This window comes from Crocodylus siamensis, chromosome 3, assembly GCF_052110815.1.
Source record: "Crocodylus siamensis isolate JL-2025a chromosome 3, ASM5211081v1, whole genome shotgun sequence".
In the NCBI taxonomy this organism is placed as follows: domain Eukaryota; kingdom Metazoa; phylum Chordata; order Crocodylia; family Crocodylidae; genus Crocodylus; species Crocodylus siamensis.
The window spans coordinates 12,828,042-12,854,810 of NC_143397.1; the positions used below are offsets into that span (position 1 = coordinate 12,828,042).

Sequence of the window (26,769 nt, forward strand, 5' to 3'; positions counted from 1 at the left end):
TTATTTCTGCCCTGCCTCCCCGCGCGCCAGGGTTACTGTTCAGCTCCACCAGCGCGAAAGGCGAACCAGGTCCACTTTTACTTGTATTGCAATAGCATGCAGAGACGTTGGAGTGGTGACTACGTTGTCTTTGGCACTGTGAAGACAGCAGAGACGGGCTCTGTACTGGCTGGCTTACAGTCCAAATGCACAAGACAAACAGAGGTGAAGAGGCAAATAAGGGCACGGGGGAGATGCAGCGACTTGCATGTGGTCGTGGAACGGATCCGTGGCAGACCTGGGGACCGAACTGCCAGACACGCTGCCACCCCGACCACAGGGGAAACACTCGCCCAATACAAAGGTGCTCACCTAAACAATGCTGTGCAGGACAGCAACCTTTTCAAAGACACGGGTATTTACACAGCTTCACCCTTTAGCTCCGGTTCCTATCATTCTTCCGCTACATGCAATTCGAAGTTAAGTCTCAATATATCAAGAGGAAGACTGCAAACACTGATAATCTAACATTATTTGCTTTCTGCTCTGAGGAATTATGATGACAAAGACAGAAAGAGAGATTAAAAAAAATAAAGATACAGTACAGCAAAAGAAACTGGTTTGGCACCGGTATATACTCCAGGCTTCTGATTGCTGGTCTATGCTATAAAATTATATTTTTTTAAAAGCCAAATCACAGCCTTAGCCTCATTAAATATGTTATTCAGGGAGAGGTTTCTAGCACAGGAGTGCAAAAATACCCTGACGGCAGCACAGGGCTCCCATATGAAGATATGAGGAGGTCAGATCTGTTTTGAAACACTCCCTTCAGGCCCTCTTCAGTTGGCCAAAAACCCAAGGCTGCTTCCATTCCCACACCCAACTCGCTATCTGCAGCTTCTCTTGACTACTGGGTTTCTAAGGAGTGTCTGGGTAAATCAGCAAGCCAAGTCGGTGCAAACAATACGCCTGGCCCCAGATAAGGCAAAAGCAAAACTTGGGCTTTCTCCAGTAAATGCCAGGCTGCTCCTGCAACGGGGAGCAACACAAATGGCCACCCACTGCTTTTCCCGTTACTGCGATAGAGCCCACTCCCTTGCACGCCCCATGCCCCTACTGATTTCAAACAGAAGTGAGCAGTGTGCAAGGAATGCAGGATCCAGTGCACACAATCAACGCTCCTGTCGGCCCTGCTCCAGAGAAGCAGATGAGGCTTTAGGAGCAGCATGCCTTGGTGAGCAGTGTTCTCAGGTCTTCTTGGGGCAGAACAAAGCAACATCAAAAAGGACGTAGCAGAATTTGAACAGGGACAGAGAAGGGCGGCCACAAGGATCGGGGTATGAAGCAGTTGCCAGACTAGGGGAGACAAAAAGGCTAGGACTCCTCAGTTTGGAAAGGAGGAGGAGGTAGCAGGGGGGATCCCTAAGGCAGGATGTGATTGATAGAGGTTTATACAATCATGAAGGGTGTGGACCCAGTTAACAGTGAACTGTTAGTCACCAAGTCCCAGAATACTGGAATAGAAATGAGTAGGAGGAAAGTTTAAAACTAATAGGAGCAAGTACTTTTTTTTTTTTAACACTTTTCATTGTTAACCTGTGGAACTCATTGCCACAGGAGGCGGTGACGGCAGGCTCCGAAAAGGACTAGGCGAATTCACGGAGAAGAGCTCTATTAACAGCTGTTGGACAGAAGAGTCAGAGAGATTTCCTCTGGCATCTCTGAACCAACAATGGTGGATAGTGGGAAGGGTGATGAATAGGGGAGAGATCACTCGAGATGGATCTGGTTCAGTGCTCGTCCTCTAAAGCATCCACTCCTGCCACTGTCTGAGACAACACAGCTGTCTAGATGGACCACTGCTCTGACCCGTGCTGGTACTTGTTACGGTCTTAACAAGAGGCGAACAGCCCTCAACTTTCTCATAGCAGCAGCCAAAGGGATGTGGCATTTACTGGACAAAACTGAGCAAGAGGGAGGCCTGAGGAAGACTCAGAGTAAGAGGCACCACAGAGGAAGGCCTGAACTAGAGCTGGTCAATGTTTCTTGCAAAAAAAAAGCACCCTTTTTTGTGAAAAAAATGACTCTCACAAACAAATCTGTTAGTAAAATAAATACTCTAGTTGCCACCATTTCCTGCACTGCCTGAAATGTTCCATTCTGATTTTTAATGGGAATTTGACCAATGTTTTTAGCCAACCCAAGTTCTAATTTTCTGTATACCTAAACCCACCTGTTCTTACCAAAAATGCAGTTTTCAGTGAACGACAAAGACATATCAAAAATCATTGTGATGAAAAAATCAGGCAACCTTTAGTGGAAAATGGGTCCATTCCAGACCCTGCAAAAGCAATTACTACATTCTTCATAACATTGATTTCTTGAGTGTTTGGCAAGAGCTACTGAGGACAAACACGGCTTCTCATCTGCCAAGGATAAAGACAGCATACTTCTAACATGGCAGGAGACAAGAGTAGCAGCAGGAAAAGAGAGAAGTGCATTGTTAATTTGACCTCTTGTAGGTTACTGGTTGCAATAAGACACTGCACCTACTCAGTTTGCCTATAGTCTACTAAAAATAATGAATTAATACAAAACTGTTATGTCTGCTTCTCAGTTACATCAGTACAGTCCTCAAAAGTCACAGAGTCCTAGAGTTGGAAAAGACCTTGGTGGTCACCAGTCTAATCCCTGGCACAGGTATGGGACGTACTAGTCCTATAAATCCTGGATTTGAAGTTTATTCGTACCTACAAGAACTTCAGCTACAGACAGTAGCCAAGTGACCTCTTTTCAAGGAATTTTTTTCCCCTTCAAAATTATAAAATAGAGTTTCATCAGATTGAACTTTGTCTTGGGGGAAAATTGTATTGATGCATGTTTTGTTTCTTTAAATTTTTGGAACAAAACATTTCAGGAAAACTCTTTTTAATTTTGTTTTGCCATTTCTCATCTTGAAAGCATGGGTTTTACCCCACTTTCTAAATTTGTGCTAGCTCACTATTTAAAATGTCCCCACACTGGCGGGTCCATTGAAAAATGCTATTTTTCTTCTATAAATCAATATTATTAATATTGAACCCTTCCTTGTCGACACTGGGGATAAGGCAAATCTTATGGATGAATTTCCTTTGTAATAATGATAGGTTTCACAGTATCCAGAGATCTGTCCAGCTAGAGCTAAAATTAGAAGTTATCTATTCCAAGTCACAGAGAACGACTATCTGTAGCATCCAGATCATGTTTACATACAGAAACAGATTCAAAGCATCAGCTACTTGCTGCCAAAATATTCACAGCCAAAAAAATCAGGTTTTTAAAAAAGCCAACTAAAATCAATGTCAATTAAGTCTTTATTTAAAATAATGTTACTGGAGTCCAAATGATTTTCTGGTGCACATTATTTGAAATGATAATGGTTGCAATCCAGAGTTACCCTGAGGGATCTCAAATTGTTTATTTACTGCCAGATCTGCAGCTGGTGTACATAAATGAGGTCCCAGTGTCTTCAGCCGAACTGCATATTAGCCGAGCATCTGCCACTTAATACCCAGTTTGAACTCCAGACAGGGAAACAAGCCCACAGCCCACACCTCCGTTGAGCAGGACGACCTACTGCACTGGGGACGAGAATCACCATTTACACATTAAACGGGTTTTAAAGAGACCTGAGTGAAAGGCTTTGGAGAGTAAGAGCAGAGCAGAACCTGCGCTCAGCCCATGAGCTGAACCTTACAGCGACGGGGCAAATGTTTAGGTGACTTTCCATTTGCTCCTAGTTCTGATCCAAATGCAAGTAGCTGAAGCAGGATACAACCTCCCTCTGAAGGATCCCCTGCCCAGTTGTACAGGAAGATTGCTAATACGTTGGGCACTCGCTGAGGCACTGGCAGACTTAGGTTCAATTTCCACCTCTGCCCCTGGCTTCTTGTGTGACCCTTGGGGAAGCCACCTAGCCCCTCAGTTCCCAAACTCTAAAAGAAGCATAATTGCACTTCCCTTCCTCCTGTGTTGGGGTGCATTTATTCTTGCATCCCAGCACATCAACTCCCCAGCAGAGTTGAGGTTATGGCACTGAAAGCTGTGCTCATTTCATTGCAGTGAATTGTGGCTTGAGTGCAGGGAGCATTTGGCCCCTAAACAGTGCGTGGGCTGTGTTTGACACACAAGTGGTATCGGTGCCTGCTCCTAGAGGCCTACGTTATAAATCAAAGAAAGGCATGAATGACTGCTGACATAAACACTTTATGACCCAGCTAGATTATATACTCTTTAAAGAAGTAGACAGTTCGCCTTACTGATTTCTACTGCTTAAATATCCTTTTATTTTCAGAGGTCTTCAAAGCAGAGAGCATGCTTCAGTGACAGGACCATGTGGGTCCTCCCAAGAATGAATTAATCTTACATGAGGTCAAGGTCAAAGGTCCACTTGAGCCTACCCTGCCACCAGGCTAGTGTAGATAAGGCACAGCAGCTTTATAGCCTATCACACACGAGGAAGAGATGTGGTCAACACTATATCTCACCACTTTTGGTACCGCAACTTATATGACCAAGTTCCACTTACAGTCAAGTCAATGTGGGGGTAGCTTTTGACATGACTCCAGAGCAGGGCCTGAACTCATGCCTCCAGTGCTCTGACTGCCCTGCCATCAAGTCTCTAACCATAAATGAGAGCACACGTAACTACTGTTGTTTATCATTTACGGTGTAGCAGGGGTTAGGGTTGGACTACCCAACAATAGGGACAAGTCCCGATACATAGTTTCATAGTTGGTCCGGTTGGAAGGGACCTGAGCAGATCATCAAGTCCGACCCCCTGCCATGGCAGGAAAGAGCACTGGGGTCAAACGACCCAGAAAGGTGTTCATCCAGCCTCCTCTTAAAGACCCCCAGGGTAGGTGCCAGCGCCACTTTGCTTGGAAGTTGGTTCCAGACCCTAGCCGTCCTGACAGTGAAGTAGCACCTCCTGATGTCTAGTCTGAATCTACCCTCTGCCAGCTTGTGACTGGTATTCCTGGTCACTCCTGGCGGTGCTTGGGGGAACAGGGACTTCCCCAATGCCTGCTGGTCCCCCCTGACTAGTTTGTAACGGGCCACTAGATCCCCCCTCAGCCTTCTCTTGTGGAGGCTGAACAGGTTCAGGTCCCGCAGCCTGTCCCCATAGGGCCTGCCCTGCTGCCCCCCGATCATGCGAGTGGCCTCCTTTGGACCCTCTCCATGCTGTCCACATCCCTCCAGAAGTGCGGTGCCCAGAACTGGACGCAGGACTCCAGCTGCGGCCTGACCAGTGCCGCACAGAGGGGGAGGATCACCTCCCTGGACCTGCTCTGTGGATGCATGACAAGGTGCGGTTGGCCTTCCTGACTGCATCCCCACACTGCCGGCCCATGTTCATCTTGGCATCGCTGATGACTCCAAGATCCTTTTCTGCCTCTGCACTGACAAGAAGGGAGTTCAGCAACCTGTAGGTATGGTGCTGGTTCTTCCTCCCCAGATGCATCACTTTGCACTTCTCAGTGTTGAATCCCATCCTGTTCTCATCCACCCACCCCTGTAACCTGTCTAGGTCTGATTGCAGCCTGTTCCTCCCTTCTAGCGTGCCCACATCCCCCCATGTCTTAGTGTCATCAGCAAATTTGAAAAGGGTGCTTTTTACCCCCTCGTCCAAGTCGCTGATGAAGATGTTGAACAGTGCGGGCCTGAGGACCAAGCCCTGGGGGACCCCACTGCCCACATCCCTCCAGGTAGAAGATGACCCGTCCACCACCACTCTCTGGGTGCGGCCCTCCGGCCAGTTGGTGACCCAATTGACTGTGTGGGTGTCGACACCACAGTCCCCCAGTTTCTTAATGAGAACAGGGTGAGAGACCGTGTCGAAGGGCTTCCAAAAGTCCAGGAAGACTATGTCCACTGCTACCCCTGCATCTAATGATTTGGTGACCTGGTCGTAGAAGGCCACCGGGTTGGTCTGACAGGACCTGCCTCTAATGAACCTGTGTTGGTTGCCCCTAAGCATAATCTCCCCCGCAGGCCCCTCATGGACATGCGCCAGGATAACTCTCTCAAAGAGCTTATCAAGGACCGAGGTAAGACTGACTGGCCTATAGTTTTTTGGGTCCTCCTTCCTCCCTTTTTTGAAAATGGGAACCACATTGGCCCTTTTCCAGTCCTCTGGCACCACACCGGGTATCTCAAGCATGCTCGTCCACTATTTACCCACACGTGTTTCTTGACATATTCAGCTACACCAGTGAGGCTGTTCTGGGCTCATGCCCAGTGGCTGGTGTAAGTGAACTGGAAATCAGGGACTTAAGGAGAGTTTCAGAGCAGCCTCACCATCATACATCTGGGTTTGGGGGCCTTCTGCAGGTGCAGGTGGTAGGGCTGACGTGAGCCCTTGGTTCCTGGGACTCACCATCACCATGGTTTGGACAAGACCTTTGGGGCATCAGCCATTATCAAGCTCTTATTGCATTGGGAACTGACCACACCTATTGCAGGAGACAGGGTTCCTGCCCAAGGAGTCCAAGCCCTAAATGAGGTGGACTGACAAGGGGTAGAAGAAAGGAGTATTACTCTTCAGGTTGGGGGCTGATGAGCACAGAGGCTAAACGACTTGCCCAAGATCATGCAGGAAATCTGGGGTGGATCCAGGCTCTAGGCCTCAGTCTCCCAAATCCCAGGTTGACAATTTAGCCACAAAATTATCTGCCTCCCAGTGGACTATACAATCCTCCAACCCCATGACAGCTCCCATAAGTGTCCTGAACCCTCCCCATTGCTCAGTGAAACACCCAGTGTAGACTCTGAAGGCAGCATGGTGCACAGAGCACAAGTTCCCTGGGGGCACAGGACAGCAACTTATCCCTGACCTATCCATGAAGTCAAGGACCCTTGGCTCCATCCCTCCCACCCCAAAGGGCACCTGCTTTTAATTAGCTAGCCCAAGTCTACAGAGAGGGCCCACCTCAGCACCTAGAAAGTCCTGGATCCTACTCTGATACCCAGGGCACTAGACTGTGCCTCTGCAACACAAGCAGCTATTGAGGACCAAACAATAAGAACCCAATCCAAATCTCACCGTTGTAAATGGAAACTCTTCTATTGATTTCCATGGGCTTTGGATAGAGCCCTGAATCGTTGCAGAATTTCCTATTAATACTTAGAGACAAATATATCATTTTATTTCTCCCTCACGATCTTACGATGACAGGCTGAGAGCCATGGGACTCTTTAGGCTGGAAAAGCGCAGGCTCAGGGGTGATCTGATGGCCACCTATAAGTTTATCAGGGGTGACCACCAGGATCTGGGGGAACGTCTGTTCACCAGAGCGCCCCAAGGGATGACGAGGTCGAACGGTCACAAACTCCTGCAAGACCGTTTCAGGCTGGACATAAGGAAGAATTTCTTTCCTGTCCGAGCCCCCAAGGTCTGGAACAGTCTGCCAGCGGAGGTGGTTCAAGCACCTGCATTGAACACCTTCAAGAGTAAATTGGATGCTTATCTTGCTGGGATCCTATGACCCCAGCTGACTTCCTGCCCTTTGGGCAGGGGGCTGGACTCGATGATCTCCCGAGGTCCCTTCCAGCCCTAATGTCTATGAAATCTATGAAAGTCTATGAAATCACAACAAATGTAGTTGACCTGATTGCCTTCCCAATATCGTGTTTAAAAAGTGCTCCCAGGTTGAGAATTGGACTGACTTTCCACATGAAACGTTGCCCCATCCGCACACCAAAAAATGGCCTTTCGTATGGAAAAGCTCACAAGGATCTTAGCTAGAAAGGTCTCTGCTATACCAATAAGACCATTTCTGCAGATACATTATCTTCTTGCTGCCCTGCCCAGCAAACTCCTACACCATGATATGGACTGAAAAAAGAAAACTTTGAACCCGTCTGTCCTTTTGGTTGAAACAGACTTATTAGCTCATTTTTTCCCATAGAAAGATCCAGACTTTTATTTGCTCTTTTTTCAAACAAGAACAGCATTATGCAATAGGGATAGCTGAACAGTATACAACAGTCAAATATACCAAATAGCTACAGTTGCTCTGTTGTTTTCTTCTACCAGTGTGAAGGCATCCTTCTGAACATTTTCAGTCTTCCCCTGCTCCACGACTCCTCTGTATCTCCAAATTTCACCTGGAATTATCTTTCCTCCCTTGTCTATACTGCTTCGTATCCCCCTCCCTATTATTTAGTATTTTAAATGTTTAAGGTCTATTTTTGGCTAGTTCAGTATATGGCTCAGATTGTAAAGTCATAAGCAATGATTATGATTATCTAGTCTGTTCTCCTGAATAACCCTGGCCAAAGAACCTCACTCATAATTTCTGCATCAAGCTCATAATATGGGTTGCATCTATAGCATGTCATTTCACCTAGTCTTGATTTAAAGACTTGAAATGCTGGAAAGTCCACCATGCTCCTAGGTGAGGCGAGCTTTTTTTAATGTTAAACTGTAGTCATTGTTCAACATTTCCTCCTTATAGCTAGTCTGAATCCACCTCCCTTTGGCTTCCAACCATGTGGATCTCACAGCACCTCTTTCTGTGGGATTAAAAATCTGCCTACTTTGAGAAAGAGCTTTTCCCATGTACGTACTTGTAGACTGTGATAAGTCCTCTTGGATACATGCAGTAAACCGAGCTTCTTTAGACTCCAGGTCTGGAGCATTTTGCTCTAATGCATTATAAAGAGTTTCTAACAAAGTCCCTGTAACTCTTAACGTTCCTTCCACCATGGTTTGACAATGGACGGAAATGTGGGAATAACGTTTGGATGTGTCATGCCAGCACAATATGTGTAAAGTGTAAATTATTTATAACAGATCATTTATTTGATCTTTCCCCTTGGGTGCAGAAGGAGCCATGGAATATTGTTTCCTGTAGGCTTCCCAGGCCGCACCATGTTTCAAACACTTCATGTTATCTTTGTTCAGATTTGGTGAGATTTGGAGAGCTCATAATTTAAAGGGACAGTCTAAACAGTCGGCAGGCTTTTGTCTGATATCATTCACGCTCTATCTCCAGTCCTTCTCCAGCTTAGCCTTCCTGGGATGGGTGGGAACCACTGAGCAAGCTGCAATGTCAAAATGCCATTGAAAGTCCAACTTGCCTCCTGGAGAAAATTCTCTCCTGTTCTAAAGGCTCTTGGGAACAGTTCAAAGCCTTGGCAGTTACTTTCTGGTTTCCTGAAAATATCATGACCACATCCTTTTACTTGATGATTATCTGTCCTTTATTCTTTTATAAAGTTAGGCTTTGGGGTGGGTCTCTGGCCCAGGGCTCCCTAGAAGGAAAGAAGAATTCAATCTTCTATAGACTTACTTTGTCCCTAAAACTTAGCCCTTTCTTCCTTGTGAAAATGCACATTGAGGGCTCAAAGGGACAAGAATCTGGGCTTTCTTGGATTCCTACCAGTGGGGATCAAAATATAACCAGCACGACTTGGACTGCGTTGGATGCCTACAGCACTGGCACCAAAAATCCTGAGCCTCAGTTGCTCAGCTAATGCACAGGGCTATGCAAAGCCTAACAGAAATGAAATGGCTGCTCTGATAGTGTTAAATGGATGCTAGTTGGGGTCATACAGAGAAGACAAGGCAAGGTAATTTCATTTGTTTAGGGATTCAACCCCTCCCTCTCCTGCCCCCTCTCCCTGACCCAAACACATCACTTCTTAAATAGCACAGCTGTATGTAGCTCACTGTGCTGAGTTTGGCTAATTGAGTATTTTAAGGGGAATTTCAAATATAGTTACTGAGACTCCCTTCTCTTCAGACCTGAAAAAACAGCACTGATTTCCATTCACTTTATGGAGATTTTATACTACGATGAAGCAGCCTTGAGGAGTGGGGGCTATAGATGTGCAGGGGTAAACAGGTTTTTTCTTTAATCCCTGGATTAAAGGTGATTAGATACCCAAGATTCATTCTGGTGACTCCTGTTTCCCCTGCCAACCTCAGCTGGCTTGACTGGGACATTCAGCTTCCTAACATGGGTTGTCTTTTACCAGGCAAATGATTGCAAAAGTCTTTCAGACAAGACCATACACAAGGCCTTGCAGTCTGCTCTGTTAGGTTATGCACCCTATTATCATTAAGATTTTATTCTTTTATTATTTCTACAGTACCAAACATAAGCATGGAGCTTCACAGACATTATACATGGACTGTGTCATTTTGTTCCATACAGACAACTTGAGACAGTTGAAAATCAGTGGGCACATCTACTCATGCCCCTATGGCACCATTGTTACTGCACCATCATTTAGTACTTCCAAAAGGACATAGCTGCAGCAGGACGGTTTGTACCCATGGACGCTACATCACCATAGTGCATTGCTACGGCGACATAGCATCACGTGTAGACGCACTCAGTAAAAACCAGGTATGTTGCCTGCTAATTTGAATCCAGAGATCTGGAAAAGAATATGAAGGTTTGTCAATGGAAGAATCATCCAGTGGGTGGATGGAGGCTTGTGGTGAAAAAAAATATCCATCCCACTCATTCCTCACATGGACCGAATTCCCTCAATCCCCCAATTTGCATGTATCCACAAAAGTCTTTTTCTCCCAATCACACGGGGAGCTCCTGGGACACAAGTCAACTCATCAGCACATCATGAAAGCAGCAAGCCATGCCAGGAAGGGTGCTGCCATCGTTCCTTTCCTGCCTTAGGCCACAGTATCTCTCTTTGCAAGGGTGGGAAGGGAACATAGAAGCTGAATTGGGGAGAGAGACAATGAGATGTCCAGAGAGTTTACAGTGTGTCAAGAGCTCAGATACTTGAGACAGAAGATAGGGTCAAGGCTTCTGGCTGTTCATGACTCTCCCATGGCCTGGATGTTCCCATTTCCAACCATTTGGGTGAACAGTGTATGCATCTATTTCATGCTGTCCCTATGAGGTAGGTGTGTAGGCTGAGTGCATCAATCACTGTAGTCTGTAGGGCATTAAGGGCCTAATCCTATTCCATCTATGTTGTCCTATTAGGTGCCTAAGTGGCACCTAAGTGCAGGCCAATTCCATTTTATTTAAATCTAAAAAGACCCCAAAACTTTTGTCATGTGCCGCCACCCGAGCCTTATAACTAAGTCACAAACAGCAGCAAAGAGAAAGAGGACCCACCTTTTGCATTAATATTTTTTTCAGGAATAGGAGCAAGATGGAAAAGGATTGCACTTAGATGCCTACTAGCCTACTAGCTGGAATAGATACTTAACTTTAAATTCCAGAGACACCCTGCTGGGCCCATTGTCCCTGCTCCCCTGAAGCACAGAGGACTGGGTAAAGGTCCACCACACCAAAGCCACCACTAGAAATGGTGTCCATGCCATAGATTCATAGCTTGTAAGGCCGGAAGGGACCTTGAAGATCCTCGGGTCCAGCCCCCTGCACCAAGCAGGAAAGACAACGGGGGTCAAGTGACCCCAGCAAGGTGACTGCCCAGTCTCCTCTTAAAGATTTCCAGAGATTTTCAGCACCAAGGCTGAGAACCGAATGGGTCCTGGAAACCAACCTCCTCTCTCACAATCTTTAGCCAGGGCAAGACTGAAGCCCATGATGAGGGTTGCATGTGGAAAGAGTACATGCTGGTGCACTTTTTTTTGTACACATTCAATAGACTTTATTTGCCACCAAATTCAACAAATCAAAAGTAAACCCACCCAAATCCTCCAAAAACACTATGCAGGTCTATTTATTTATTTATTCATTTTATAGGTTGCCCTTCCCAACAAAGGCTCAGCGTGGGGTGTGCTAGTATTAAAACATCAGCCGTGCTTAAATGGAATGTATTTGGAATAACACTTTAAACGAACCACAAGCATGCAGAAAGCGTTTAGGTGCTAACTGCTTTAATAATAATGACATGAAAACTGGCATGTTTGGTCTTATGGTTTAGGCAGTAGACTAGCATTTACTGGATAGGCATAGAGGAGCACAACTTAGGGAAGGCCAGACTTACACGGACCAACGTGGGTTCTCAGAGAGCAAACAGGAAAAGGTATAAAAGCAAACAAGGTAGTCTTTGTACATATCAGAAGCAGGATGTTTGCAGGAGTGTGAAAGAGCTGGTAGGTCTGCTGGATGACCAGAAGATAAGGACATTGCTAAGAAAGAAAATGATTTCTTTGCATCACTCTCCACCAGTGAGGAATCCAGCAAGATCCTCCCCCGGAGTTGGTACTGAAGTCGAGGCAGTCTCAGCGATTGACTGGACAGAAGAGGAGAAGCTGAGCAAACTGATTTTTGAAAAGCAGGAAGTCACCTGGCCCTGGTGCTATCTCCAAGAGCAGTGAAGGAACCTGAGTGTGCAAACAGCTTAGCTGCTAACAAAAATGGGTAATCCCAAATTAAAATCAGCCACTGTTCCAGAAGACTGGAAAGCAGCAAATGATGTACTCAGGAAGTGATCCAAGGAATTATAGCCCTGGATTATGCCTTACAATCTGTACCTGGCAAATGGTTGAATCGATAATTAAACACAGAATTGCAAAATCACAATCTGATAAGGTTTGACCAGCATAGTTCCTGTTGAAGGAAAATTGCATTTCCCCACTCTGTTGGGATAGTTTGACATGTTGGGAAGCACGAAGTGAAAGAGAAGCAGTGGGCATCATTTACTTAGGTTTCCAACCTTCAACAACATCCCCATGAGGGGTTATATTAAATATGTTAAGCACTCACTGGGTGAGAGGCAAAGAGTAATCTTGGATCATAAACTAGCTAGAGGGCAGAAATCATTATGTAGGATTAAATGGCCAATTTTCATCTTGGCAAAGGATAACAGCGAGGCCTCAAGGCTCTGCACAAGACCTTGTGCTGTTTCATACCTCTGCGAATGGTATCAAATGAGGAGGGGGAGCAGCGAGGTGGTAGCATTTGCAGATAACACAGAGGCACAGTTCCTCAAAGGTATTTAGGTGTCTAACTCCCACTAAAATCAACAGGCCAAAGTTACAAGGGCTATGCCTATCCAGCACTTTGGGCATGCCAACGGGTACTACTGGGTGACTGCTTTTGACCAATTAGACCCCCGGCAGCATCATGTGGACACAGTTTTATTACTTCTGGTTTTGGAAGCAGGCCATGGAGAGGAGCACGGCAGGCTTGGAGGCACTTGAAGAGACGGAGCCAGACTCTTACAATATTATCATGACCAGTGATTTTGGGGTGTTTTCTTGCCTCAAAGAAACGTTACCAAAGGCTGGCATGTCATCAATATTGCCTTATTCAAAATGCCTTCCTATTGCTGTCAGTGGAATTGAGGCCAGCCATTTTCCTACACGCTATATGGAGGTGAAGTTGCCCTTAATAAATGAGTCTGGAAATCACACGTTGTCAAACTGAAACTGCACCCCAAGTCAAAACGATTCAGGGGCTTCAGTCAGCGAATTATTAGATCATGAGGATTGTGAGAAGCGGCAGAGACCCTATGAAAAGTGCACCTGGAGAATGAGGTGTGCAGGACCCTAGCAGATTTAGGGATGAAGGGAAATGAGAGGCAAGAGAGGTGGGGCGCAGACAATAAAGAGAACAGTGATGGATGAGAAACAATGGGGACTGGATAGCATCTCCCTCCCCGGTGTAGTGGAAGGAGAGCACATCCCCTCCGGGCAGACAGGTGGAAGGCAGGATAGTCAGCACTCATGAGCTGATAGTTAGGTGCAGCATTTGTTGCCTGCAGGAGAATCTCCTCCATTTCTGCAGGTAGCAGAGCTTGGACACTTGGGCAGGACTCCATGCCATAGCTCAAGCTTGGACCCAGCAGCAAAACTCACATGCCTTCTGCTCCCTTGTGGCTTCTCTTTGGCTTGGGGTCCACGTTTTGTGTCTTTAAGATGCTCTTTGTTCACTTTCCAACTCTATTTTATTACCCTTGTACAGGAGAGGGCTGTGGGGAAGGATAGAGGATCAAGATAGTAACAGGGAAGGTAGGGCAGTGCTCCTGACAGGTGAGCAAAGTCTCTATCTAAGCAGCCAGGGAGCAGAATATAACAAATGCACATTAATGTTTGATTTCTCAACCTGAAATTATCACACACACACACACACACACAAGCGGAAGAGTCAAAGGGAGGTAAAAAGTCAAAAGGCAAACTAAAAAAAAGAAAATGATGTCTTTTTAATATCTCATGAGTTTGGAGCCCTGGGTCTGTCTACTGATTCTTGATCTCTTTGAGATTGGCACTGTTGCAAAACAGGCTGAATGAATTGGTAAGAGATTAGCAAATTAAATTCCATATTAATAAATGCAAAGCAATGCACGGTGAGAACAATTTAAACTGCTCTTGCACCTTGCAGTGTCAGCCTGGGAAAGGGACCTGAACGTCACTGGAGACAACGCAGTGAAGACCTCTGCCTCTGCATACAGCTCCGGTCACGGAAGCTAACAAGATGTTAGGATGCATAAGGAATGGGGTTGAGAATAATATTAGAAATGTTATCTTGGCTTTCTATAAATCAGTGGCGTGGTCTCAGCTGGTGAGAAGAGTAATGATGCGGGAAAAGGCAGAAGTGTTCAATAAATATTTCTGTTCTGTACTTGGAAAGAAGCAGGATGATACGCTTGTATCACATGAGGAGGATGAAGTACTTTCCAGTCCATTAGTAACTAAGGAGGTTGTTAAACAACATCTACAAGGCATAAACAATTTTAAATCAGCAGGCCTAGAGAGCTTGCACCCGAGAATTTTAGGCCAGCTGCTGAAGAGATTTCTGGCCCACTCAAGTTAGTTTCTAATAAATATTGCAATATCAGGGAAATTCCAGAACACTCGAAGAATGCCAACACTATGCCAGTATCCCGAAAGGGCAAACAGAATGACCTGGTAATGGGCTGGTAAGCGTGACATCCAAAGTGAGCAAAATAATGGAAAACCTGATATAGAAGTAAGCTTATAAAGAATTAAGAGACTAAAGTTACCAGTAACACCAATTAAGATAGATTTTATAGGAAACAGACCTTGATTTCAGTTTTTGAGGAGGTTACAAGCTTGGCTGCCAAAGGTAACTTTGCATAGATGTAAAATGCTAAGACTTTTGTATGAGAGGCAAGGAATGTTACGGGTGATATCTTTTATTGGATCGACTGCATGGTTGGGCTAGACTACGATAAGCTTTAAAATGTGAAGCATTCTTCATCAAATGGCCTTCCAGAAGAGAGATATAAGAGGGGCAGGATAAAAGTACCATATTTACTCAAATACAAGATGAGGGGTTTTTTCTCTGATCAGCCTGGTGGGGAGGAAGGCCCTCAGCTTACATCTGTATACAAAGAAAACTTCAAGTATGTGTGGCACTACCACCAGCAAGTCTCCTACCTCCCAGACTCTTCATACTGGGGCTTCAGGTACTCCCAAATCCATAGCAGGGTCCTACATGCAAGCCCCAAGCCTGGAGGCCTTGGCTTTCGGGTGCCTCCTAGTGTCGCTTGCCCCTAGCCAAAGAAGCAAGCTAGAGGGAAAGCCTGAGAGCAATCCCAATATTGGGCAAACATACCTATGGGAGCCTAGCACAAGGACAGATTAGTACAACCTATCTGAATAAGACATATGGTCCCCCCCAGAGCTGACTCTTTTTCAAGTCATAGTGGGCCACTATATTGCATTGATTTTGACTTCCTCTTCACTCATACAGCTGAGCTGGGACCTCTATTTATTCTCACAATTAAAACATTACGGACCAGGAGGTCTAGTCAGTTTATATTAACACCAGGGCTGGAAAGATGATTTTCAGAATGTTGTCAGCAAAATAAGGCTAAGAGTGAAAGTGTGTGACCAGCCCTAAAAGGTAAAGACTCCAGCTCTGACGACAATAGCAATGCTAATCCTGCTTCCGCAGTAGCATAGCCATCCTCCTTCCTCTGTGGCTCCCTTCTGGGCTGCTGCACTCAGAAGTGGGCTACAACACCCCATAAAACTGTTGAAGAGAAGACTGAGAGGCGATTCAATAGCAGCCTTCAACTACCTGAAGCAGAGTTTGAAAGAGGATGGAGCTGGGCTGTTCTCAGTGATGGCAGATGACAGAACAAGGAGCAATGGTTTCAAGTTGCAGCATGGGATGTTTAGGGTAGATATTAGGAAAAGCTTTCTCACTGGGTGCATTTACATGTGCACATTCACTGTACAGTTACTGCACACTATGGGTGTGCATCTACACTTGCAAGCCTGTACTGCACAGTAAATATGGCAACATATGCCAACTTGAGACTTACACCCTATTAGTTACTGTGCAGTAAGCATGTGTAGGTGCCTTACTGTTCAGTAAGACTGTGTGTGTGGATTGACTTGGGTCTAACTTTAGTTCCAAGTCAATCCACACAAAGTGTTAATGCGCTTTAATGCCTGCATGTGTAAATGCCAGCCTATTCCCATTTACCGCACAGTAAATTTAAGCTGGCATAAATGCACGCGTACATATGCCCACTATAAGAGGGTAGTAAAATGCTGGAACAGGCTACCCAGGTACAATCTGCTTCCTTGGTGCAATCTCCATCCTTGGAGGTTTTTAAGACCTGGCTGGACAAAACTTTGGCTGGGATGAGATAGCTGGGGATGGTCCTGCTTTAAGCAGGGCGTTGGACTAGATGTGACATCCTGAGGTGCTTTCTAACCCTCATTTTCTATGATTCTGTGATTACATAAGGCCAAGTACAGTACCTAGTGTGCCTACAAAAGACCCCTTCCACCTGTGGGCTGTACTTGTAAGTACACAAGGCAAGGAAACCTGGGGTGGAACCTCATTAGGCCTTGGGGAGCCTATCTTCCCCAGTGCCTGGTGCAGTGCTAGTGCACCAGGAGAAGAAGGATTCTGTGGCAGGTGTGTGTGTGTGTGTGTGTGTGTGTGTGTGTGTGTGTGTGTCTGGGTACCCTCAACAACTTACAAAAGGAGTTATCAGCCCCAGTGAGAGGGGCTATAGTCCTAGAAATTAGTCAGGGCATAAAGGGGGTGGAGTGTTCCTGTGATGGCCTGAGTTGGTGGAATCTGTGCTGCGGATTCACTTCCCACCCTTGCAGAGTGACCGGTAAAGCTTGTTTCGTGACCCCTTCTTGAACTGAATCCTGCAGAGTTTGCCCAACTCAAGCTGTGCCACTTAATTAGTTAAGGCTACTAATAGCCTCAGAGAAAAAAAAAACTCCACAGAAATGCAAGAATTAATTAATCTTCTGCTCGTTCATCATTCAAATTCATCTACTGAGACCCATGAAGTGAACATCAGGGATGTATCTGGCCTCCGCTGTATTATTCATCGGCTGGCATTTTGAAAGGGCCACACAGAATGGCATGTGTTCCCTGAGCTGCATCCTCAAGCTTGTGAGTTCACCCAGAGCCTGTCGTGACTTACTGATGCTCTGGATATGAACTCTGGCTAATAACATCACACTCTCTTTGCCTCCCATTTACATTTGACTTTGCTACTAAGCAATGACGGAAAACTCTCTGCTCACAACATTGCCCAAGGGCTCCTTCAAGTGCTTTTGCTTCAGGGACAAAGGAGGGTCAACACTGCAGGTCCCAGATGTTTCACCTGCACCAGGCCCATCCATCAACACCTGAGCACAGCGTCAGAATGCATCATTACTGCTGAAGGTGAATCCAGGAAATAAGGCATTAAATCAAAGTCTTATCTAACACTAAGATGCTATAAAAATCAATTGCATCCTCGAAGAAAAGAAGTCAGGTCAACTCCACTCGGCCAAGTCCTGCCACACCTGTTAGGTCACCTTGTCTCTAGTGGAAGGTGGAGACTTCTTCAGGACAGTCCATTCTGCCTGCCTTAGTGGGCTGTCTCCACTGGTCTCCTGATGGTCCTGGAAAGGCAAGGTAGGCCACAGGCCAGGGCGGTGCATGGGGAACCCGAAGATCTGGCTTCTATTTGCTTCTCTGGTTCTGGCTTGTTATCTGGCCAGCCACAAAAGCTCAGGTCCTCAAAAGTGGCCACTGCTTTTGACTGCCTCTTGTCTTGGGCCATCCGCTCCCCCCGCCCCACTTTGCATACCTACATACTGAGTTGGATGCACCAAAAATTACTAGCCTGTTATGGACACGTTGGCCTTAACCAGCTTCCTTTTCCCCATCCAGAGAGCCAGTAATTATGTTTTCCAATCCCAGTGCAGCACTTGAGACCAGGTGCAATATCTCTACTCATGCTGCATCAAATTGTATTTCATCTGCTGTGTCTTAGACTCCAACAGGACAATTCATGGAGCTAGGGAGGCTCTATCCAAGGGGAGCTGCGGACGCAGACTTTAGCCGGCTGAGAAGTCTTGATGAAAAGTGATTCTGTGACCCCCAAATCAGGCTAAAAATCCAAGCCATGTTCTGTCCTTAATGAAGTGCCTTTCTTTCAAGAAACATAAGCCAGCCATTTCCCTCTTTTGTTTCCCATCTGGTTGGTTCTCGTGCAGTGATCCAGGCAAGGATGTCTGCAAACACTGCACATGCGAACTATCAGAAGAAGTTGTTTTTCTCGCTATGTAAAAAAAGAATAAAAACAGGTGGGCTTTTTTTTTAAAACTGACGTTCAGGTTTTCTTTAACCAAACTCTGATTCTTGGCTGCAGTGGACATGATGGTGTCTCTTTAAATGCCGATGCTTTCTATGAGGTTCTCCGTGGGTTACAGTGCCAGGGCTTGTGGCGAAAGCCAGGCCAGGAAAACACCCCTTTTGCTGCCAGGCCAGTTTTGACTGGCTCACCCCACCTCTTTTTTCTCTGCCAGCCCCCTTAGCCGACTTCATGAGAAGACAGAATTAGGAATGTGATGTAACTGCAAACACTTGGTCTCTCCAAAAAAGATATTACCTCAACTCCCTTCTTCCTCCCTTTCCCGACGCCCCCACCCCGATCGCCCAGCTAAGGCTGGAATGTTTTTCTTAGCCTCTCCTACACATTTTCACACAGCTAAAACTTTGCTCTCCGAACCCACCCAGGTTACAGGGGAGCCAGCTGTGACTTGGTTCAGCTGCACTTAACGCTTTAGGGGACAGAAGGTTTTCACCTGGAGGAGGCCTGAACTCCAGAACAAGAGAGAACTGCATAGTGAAAAGAAAAGCACTCATAGGGGGCGAGGTCCCCGTGCCTTACAGCCCTTTATCGGGCAAAATGCGCGGTAATGGGGAAGGTGCTTCAGCAGAGCGAGACTTGGTAATGCCCCAAGTCAGCAAGGCATGCTCTTAGACTTCAGGGGCAGAAGGAAATGTGAGATCATTCAGGGTCGCTTTAGCCAAATAACTTGGATCTGCCTGAAGCACAGCATAGATCATTAGAAGGTGCCTGCCTCTGAAGCATACAAGTAGGATTTCAGGTCCTTAAAATTAGGCACAGGTCTAAATGCTTGGAACTGGGTCCTAAGGTGTGGAGCAAAGCCGTTTGCTTCAGTGGCATGGCGGGGCTTGAACGGTAGCCAGCGGGCATGTCTACACGAGACGTTTACTATGGGTACCTAATTAGCTCTGCATTAAACATCTCAGCCTCTACATGTGCACTGCAGTGCTATTAGGATGGAGTAAAGTAATTAACTGCACATCAGTTTAGTACTCATAAATACAAGTACTATCCTGCTGTAGAGTTTTTTGCTCCACAACAGCACATGTGTAGACCCTGCCCCAGCCAGCTGAGGCACAAGGATGCTTCATTGCAGGGGCTGCCTGATGGCTAGCCTCGTGCTAGAGCACCCTTGTGCCCCAGCCAGCTCCTCTGCAATACACTGAGCCATGTCACAGCAGCCCTGAGCTGGTAGGCTGGCTCCCAGGGTTCACCCGACCCAGCTCAACATGTTGAGGTCCCAGGCACATGTGCAAACAGCACGTTCAGGAGCAATAAACTCCACTGCAATATGTGCCAGAGTTTAATGCTTCACATTAATTGCATGTGTATATGCGCCCAGTGAGGGCAAAACTTGGTCTGCAAAGTGTAGTTCACAAATCTGCAGAGCTGACCTGTATCTAGAGCAGTGATTCTCAACAAGGTGCTGCAGCACCCTAGGGTGCCATGACATCCTTTCAGGAGTACAGTGGGGTGCTATGCAATGTCGATACTGTTGGGTACACAAATGTGCTTCACAAGATAAACCCACTTATTTCAGTTAGGAATACACAGTGTTAAATCAAATTCTGACCTGCTGACCTCAGGTCTTTCTGAGTTTTTTGTGAAAGAAAAAAAATGTGTATTATTTTTCCATAGTCAAAAAATGAGTGAAAAAGAAGAGCTGGCATTTTCCAAGGGGTGCCTCGAGTCTCTGGAGGGGGACTTTGAGCCTAATGAGGGGTGCCTTGAGCCTAATGAGGACTGCCTTGAGTCTAGAAACACTGGGAACAACAGAGCTGGAGGAAGCACATCTTTTGAGCAGGATGGCGATGTACTACAGCAGCTAGGCACACTACAGTGAAGGACTGAGCAGGCAGGGGCAGCTAGACTGCAGTTCCTTCCAGCTTCACTCTGCTTAACTTTGTAGTCCGTGTGAGATGTTCCCTGAAGACTTCACTCTGATTGCTCCTCGAGGGCCTGATTTTTCAACAGGTTGAAAGGCACTAAGGCAGTAATTGCATATTTCTTTCCACATTTAAAAAAAAAAAAGGTAAAAAGTGCTCATTTATCATGTGCAGCCAAGCTGCAGCCCAGCCTCAGTGAAATGAAAATGAGTCACTGACACTCCGCATAATGGCATTCCAGTTTGTTCTCTTAAATAATTTGTATTTTAATGAATCCATTTTACTCCCGCACTAGCCTGTAGCCCCAACCATTGCTCAAGCTCCTCTGTGCATTAATTTGATTTCAGATGTCCCAATGTAGCGTTTTTATTCAAAATAATAATAATAATCAAAAAAGCAGCCCCATCCCTTTCCTGCCATACATGTGAGCGGGTAATGAGTCTCACTGTGCAGAAGGCGGCTCTTATCACCGTGGCTCGGCTGTTCCCAACTAACTTATTGAAAAACTCCTCCATTGATGAGATAACGGGCAAAGCCAAGGCAAGCGTAAAAACCGAAAGACAATCAGCTGCTTAACAGAACCATAGCTTCTCACCCAAGCCCTCGCCGTGATGAGAGGCCTTTGTGCTGAGATGCTGCCAACGACTTCTAGTGTCCAGTCAACAGAGACAGGAGCAGCCCAAATAGCTTTCTTTTATTTCATTATTTTACACCTGGTGCAACTGCTTCTGGGACAATTCACACCCTAACCTGCAGTCAGGCAGACAGGAGATAAATACCCTTGGTCACTGTAACCAGAGTAGCAGTTTGACTCTGCTTTGTCAATCCAGCCAGTCCATTGAGGGGACTCACTCGTTTGCATTTCCTCTCTCGCTGGGTTCATGTGAACAATCATACAGTTTTCTGGACTAGTTTCACACAGGTAATTTGGAACCAAAAGGCTGAAAACCTGTTTTTTCTGGAGGGAGAGGAAGGAAGGGCTTGTGAGGAAGTGTGGGCATCAGGATGGCATCACCAATGACTTGCAGCGTTGCCTTGGACAAGTTACCCCAACATTTGTGCCTCAATTTCCCCTATAAAATGAGTCAATGCCTGCCTACCACGTCACAGGTATGTTGCGAGGCTCCATTCCTTACTGTTTATGGGAGACTCTGAGGGTGTTTATACATGTGCTCCAGGAGTGGGGGGAAGAGCGAGAGCTGCTCTAATTAAAATGCCCAGAGCAACACATGTACCAGTGTCCTTGCACTGAAAAAAAGGCAGTGGGGGTGCTATAACTAAGGCTCATCAAAGATGGGTGACTGGTGCCTCTTGAGTCGGGGGGGGCACATGCCCCCCCCAACTCTGACACCAGTCAGTGACCAGGGGTGGTCCTCAGTGGCCAGTCGCACTGACTGGGGTGTCTGCTGCCATTTTTCAGTGTGGGGAGGCTGATACATGTGACATTGGAGTCTGCTGGAGCTCAGTAATTACCACACTCCAGCAGACTTGATTAATCGAGTCTGCTCTGACGCACTGTAATCAGAGCATGTCAGAGCAGCCTCACTGCATGTGTATAGATGCCCTGAGATCCATGGATGGAAAGTGCTGAACAAGGCAATATCCTATTGTTATATAGGTGGAATGGTTATTCTACCAATGACAGCAGGGGACTCAGCCTCGATTCTCCTTCTTCCTTGATCTTTGACTGATATCGCCATAGGCATGTCCCTTCATCTCCATAAATTTTGGTTTCACATTTGTTGAACTAGGAAGGACAGTGCGGTGGTGAGACTGGTAGGTTGGAGTCCTAGACACCTGACTTCAGTTCCTTGCTCTGGTTCAGACTAATAGACTGTGGGTGGGCCAGGTAGACTGAGAAGCCACATAAGTACTTTGCATAGGTTACTTCTTCACATAGCTTTGAGAAATAAGTGTAAGTGCTGGTCAGTCACATAGTGCTTTGAACACATGACATTGTATATATGCACCAGGCACGTCTACACAAGATGCTTTATTGCTCAGTGGTGCAAATTACTGTATAGTAAGCATCACCGTCTACAAGTGTAAACCCTTACTGCACAGAAATCTGCTCTATTTGGCAGTTAATTTGCTACCTGGACATTAGCAAATTAGCAACCAAGTAAATACTGTGCAGTACGGCATGTGTAGACAGCAGACTAGGAGCAATGCTTCCCAGCCCCGGCAGCAGGGAGCTCCTGGCCCTGGCTCTGCTATTGTGGAGCAGGGGATGGGAGATTGCGCCCTGCCCCAAGGGCTGCCTGCTGTCAGGGTGGGCTGTGCCCCCACAGCCCAGGAGGGGATAATGTCCCCCTGCCCCAGAAGCAGAGAGCTCCCTGCCGCTCGGGCCAGGGGACACTGTCCCCATCTGGGCTGTGGTAATACAGCCCCCCCCCAAACAGCAGGCAGACCCTAGGGGCAGGGAGCAATCTCCCAGCCCCCACAAGAAGACAGCTGTCTCCTGATCCCATGCTCCCTTCCAGCCCCTGGGCTATCACCCAGGGGCAGCCTAGAGTGACCCCTGGCTGCTACAGAGGGGCAGAGCAGGGTGGGAACAGCCCTCTCTGCGCTGCTCCCATTAGGAGTAAATCTGCTCCCAAATGCGTGCACATGTAGATGCCTGCCCAGAGTGAATTTACTCCAGAGTAAATTAATCTAAAGTAAACCCATCCAGCATCATTTGCACATGTAGCTGCATGCACTGACTATGCCTACACAAGAGCTTTACTGAGGAGTAGACTAATTAGCTGCAGAGTCAAGCATCACCATCTACACGTGTTATGGTATTAGACCGCAGTAAACTAATTTACACTACTGTAAGATAAAATTGTCAGGGACAGTACTATTTTAGGCCTGGGTAATTTACTGTGCTTAAAAGGATGGGCAACTGGGGAGGTGCGATCCAGCAGCTTCCGATTTCACCACCAGGGCTTCTTGAGGAGCAGGAGGGACATGCCGGTGCTTCTCTTGCTGCAGGGTGGGGCACATTGGCACTTCTCCTGGAGCCCCCACTTCCAGCAGCCAATCTCAGGGGGTGCACGTGCACCCACATGTACCCCTTACGTGTCATCAATGATTAAAAGCATGTGTAGACACTGACTATGGGTGTAAATTGAGCCCGGTGAGGTGGGGGCCAGACTCCTGCTTGTTGCCCAGCCATGCGACTCCTCACTTTCAGCACCCTTATGTCCCAGCCAGCCCCTCTGCCACCACCACCCAGAGGCTGGGGCTGAGCGGCCCTCATGTACACTGTTCCACCCTGGCTCAAATTGGTCCTGTCTTGGGTGCATGTGTAGATGTTATGCTCAGGAGTAGTTTACTCCAGTTAATCTGCTCCAGAGTTTATTGCTCCAAATTAATTGCATGTGTAGATGCACCTACTGGGCATTCTTATTTTACACTCCAGCAACTGGAGAAAAATGACCTGAAGGGGTATGTTAAGAGGATGCTGTATCTAACCGTAAGATGTCCTCATTAGTGATACGGGGATTTAGTTTGCCTCATTTTAAGAAAGAGACAGAAGGACTAGCACAGTCCAGAAACAGGAAAGGAAGATGACTTGGGTCATATGATGGAAAGAAGAAGAAAGAAACTGGGATTATTTGCTGAGGAAGAGAAAATTTAAGTGGAAATTACAGAGATATTCATTTCTGAAGAATACAGTGATCACCCACCAAAATGCAGAAGCAGGTAGTTATTCCATCAAGTTAGTGCCCAATCAAGAGGAGATCAATAACAGGAAAAAACACCTTCAGCCAATGAATGGTTAACCAGTCACATACTTGTACTGTGAGGATTAGCTGTTCAAAGAAATGACTGGGCTACCATATTTTCTCACATATTACACACCCTGAAATATAACATGCACAGACAGAATGAAGAAAACCTTATATTCATGAATCTATGAATCTATTTCTTCCAAATCTAGAATTATGGCTGCATAGAGCAGAGAAAGAGCCTATTCTTCAGTGGATTCACCCTCCCTCTCCCGCTTAACTAAAACTGAAGCTCTGGTGGCTGCTGAAGATTGGTCTCCATGGGTGCATCTATGATTTTGGAAAAAAGTGGAAGAGCTTCCAAGGCTGTGAAATAGAAAGACCCGGAGCAGCTAGGAGACAACAGCATTGCTCTAAGAAAGGTTAGCTTGGTTACTGAACCATTTAAAAAAGAGATTATTATTAACACTTCTGATGGGAAGACAAATGAGCCCTTAAGTCAACTGATTTTCTCAGCTGCCTGACTAGCAATGCAACAGCTGCTGCACTGTGAAGCAGGAATCGAAGCAGGGTGCTTCTATCTCAGTCAGAAAATCAGCCCCCCAGTTTAGGGAACTGATTATTTGGGGAAAGGGGTGTGTTATATACAAAAAAAATAAGGTGTTTTATGAGCAGCAATATTTATCTTGGAGCAGACTAAATCAGGACAAACAAATCTGGTGACTGAATGCATGAGCTGGCCATTCTCTTCCTCTAGACACGACTCAGCCAGTCACCAGAATTATGTGCGACCAGGAAAAGAGGGAGGTGGCAGCTGCTTCGGAAGAATTAGGAGCCATCAACTCTGAGGTTGCCCTTGTTCTGCAATTGTATGATAAGATCCAGAAGGGATAAATGCTTCCTCTCCCCAAAACGTGCAAACCTTCTTTAGCTCAAACCTGTAACAGCTTTTTTTAACCACAGCGATTAAAAATCAGCGCGCTGGACCCGTCTGCTATCTCAAAATTGCATTAGCCTAAGGAATCTCATTAATGGGAAACACGCTCGTCTTCTATTGCTCTGCAACCTGTGCAGCTGCACTCTGGATGTGGTAGAGGGAAAGGGTTTTTTTTTTAGATAAGCATAGGGAGCACTATGCGAAGGGCTAGTCTGGGAGGAAGATGGGCCGTTTATTAGGACTTGCTGCTCCATGCAAAGCCTGGGTAAGGTAAGGATTAAGACTTCTACGTGTGTGGGTTAAAATCATCATATCTCTCTCAACTGTGCCACTCCCATTAACAAAGAATTAAGTGACTCAAACTGTATTTTACCCTAGCAACATCCCTATGGCCAAGGAAAGTGCTCTTAGCCCCCATTTTTTTGAGATGGGCAAACCGAAGCAAAGTGTGAGCAAGTGCTGGACACCCACGGAGTCGGCAGCAGTGTGTGTCCTGAGTCACCTTCTTTCTAATTTAACATATTCTCAAAACAGGTGTGCTACAGAGGGTAGAGAAAAATCCAAACACTAACAGAAACAGTAAATTGCCTTAAAGCACAAAAATTAAAACCTCTCTGATTCCAAGTGATTCCAGTAGAAAATAATGCCCTAACAAAAGTCCTGCCTTTGTAGCAACCACAGCATTTTTTGGTGATGTTTTAATCTCACCTGCTGGCCTCTGCTGGTCTCCGGTGGGCTCTTTATCCAGGGGCTTTGTGGCTGTGGTGCAAGAGGACGGCACGGGCAGGTTTTCATGGACCTCCCAGCACATTCGGCCAGAACCAAGATGCCCTATCTCTCCTCTGCTAATCCTAACAGGAGAACAACTCCAGCCACAATGTTTCCAGCTGGATCTGAACCATACCTTGCACCTTGGAGGGGCTTGGATCCTAGATTCTTGGTCAACTCCCTGATTCAATAAGGAGCATGTTGCCAAACTGACCTCTGGATCACAACCATCCTAGTGCCCAGATGAAGGATTTTGGTTCAAGTCCACCTCCAGAAAAAAAACCAGACCCTCTTCAACCAATCTCAGATGAAGATTTTGGGCATCAGTTCTGATATTTTACATTCAGTAAAGCAGCTTTTTACCTCCTGTGTCTCTTCAGTTCAGATTCTTGTTCTGTTCCCAAATCCCAAACGCCCAGGGACATTCTTGATACCCAGCACTATTCGGGTTTCATTTCCCACCCCCATTTTCCTACTCTCCCCCCTTGGAGCACCGCCAACACTTCGCCTTCCCCTCAGCCAGCTTCTGTGCCACTTTACTTGATCTTTAATCATCTTCTGCCTTGATTACTACCATTTCCCATTTGTATGGCTACTCTTTTGAACAAGATCTTCTCTCTGGTCTCCACATAGCACCAAATGGTCTGGGGCAGATTACTCTCCCATTGCAAGTCATCTGCTCCCTTCTGATGGTTTCCTGGTTATCCATGAGCCCCTTTCAAAACTGCCCTGCTGCTTTCCATCGGTCCCTGGGGCAGGCTCTCACACTGGGGCCTGCAGCCGACTCAAGCTGAGAACGGTGAGCGCCAGCCCTGCTGCGCTGAATCAACTCTGCGATCCACCTCGCCTGACTGAGACAGGCCATCCCCATGAACTTCAGCAAAGGCTGCAGGATGTACGATAACGTGTCTCAAGAAAGTCTCCT

General features: G+C 46.4%; 1 protein-coding gene across 2 annotated transcripts in view; it reads right to left on the minus strand.

The window, feature by feature from the left end:
• ZBTB7C (zinc finger and BTB domain containing 7C) overlaps window positions 1-26,769 on the minus strand; it is a 263,506-nt gene that overhangs the window by 81,665 nt on the left and 155,072 nt on the right. The window lies entirely within an intron of this gene.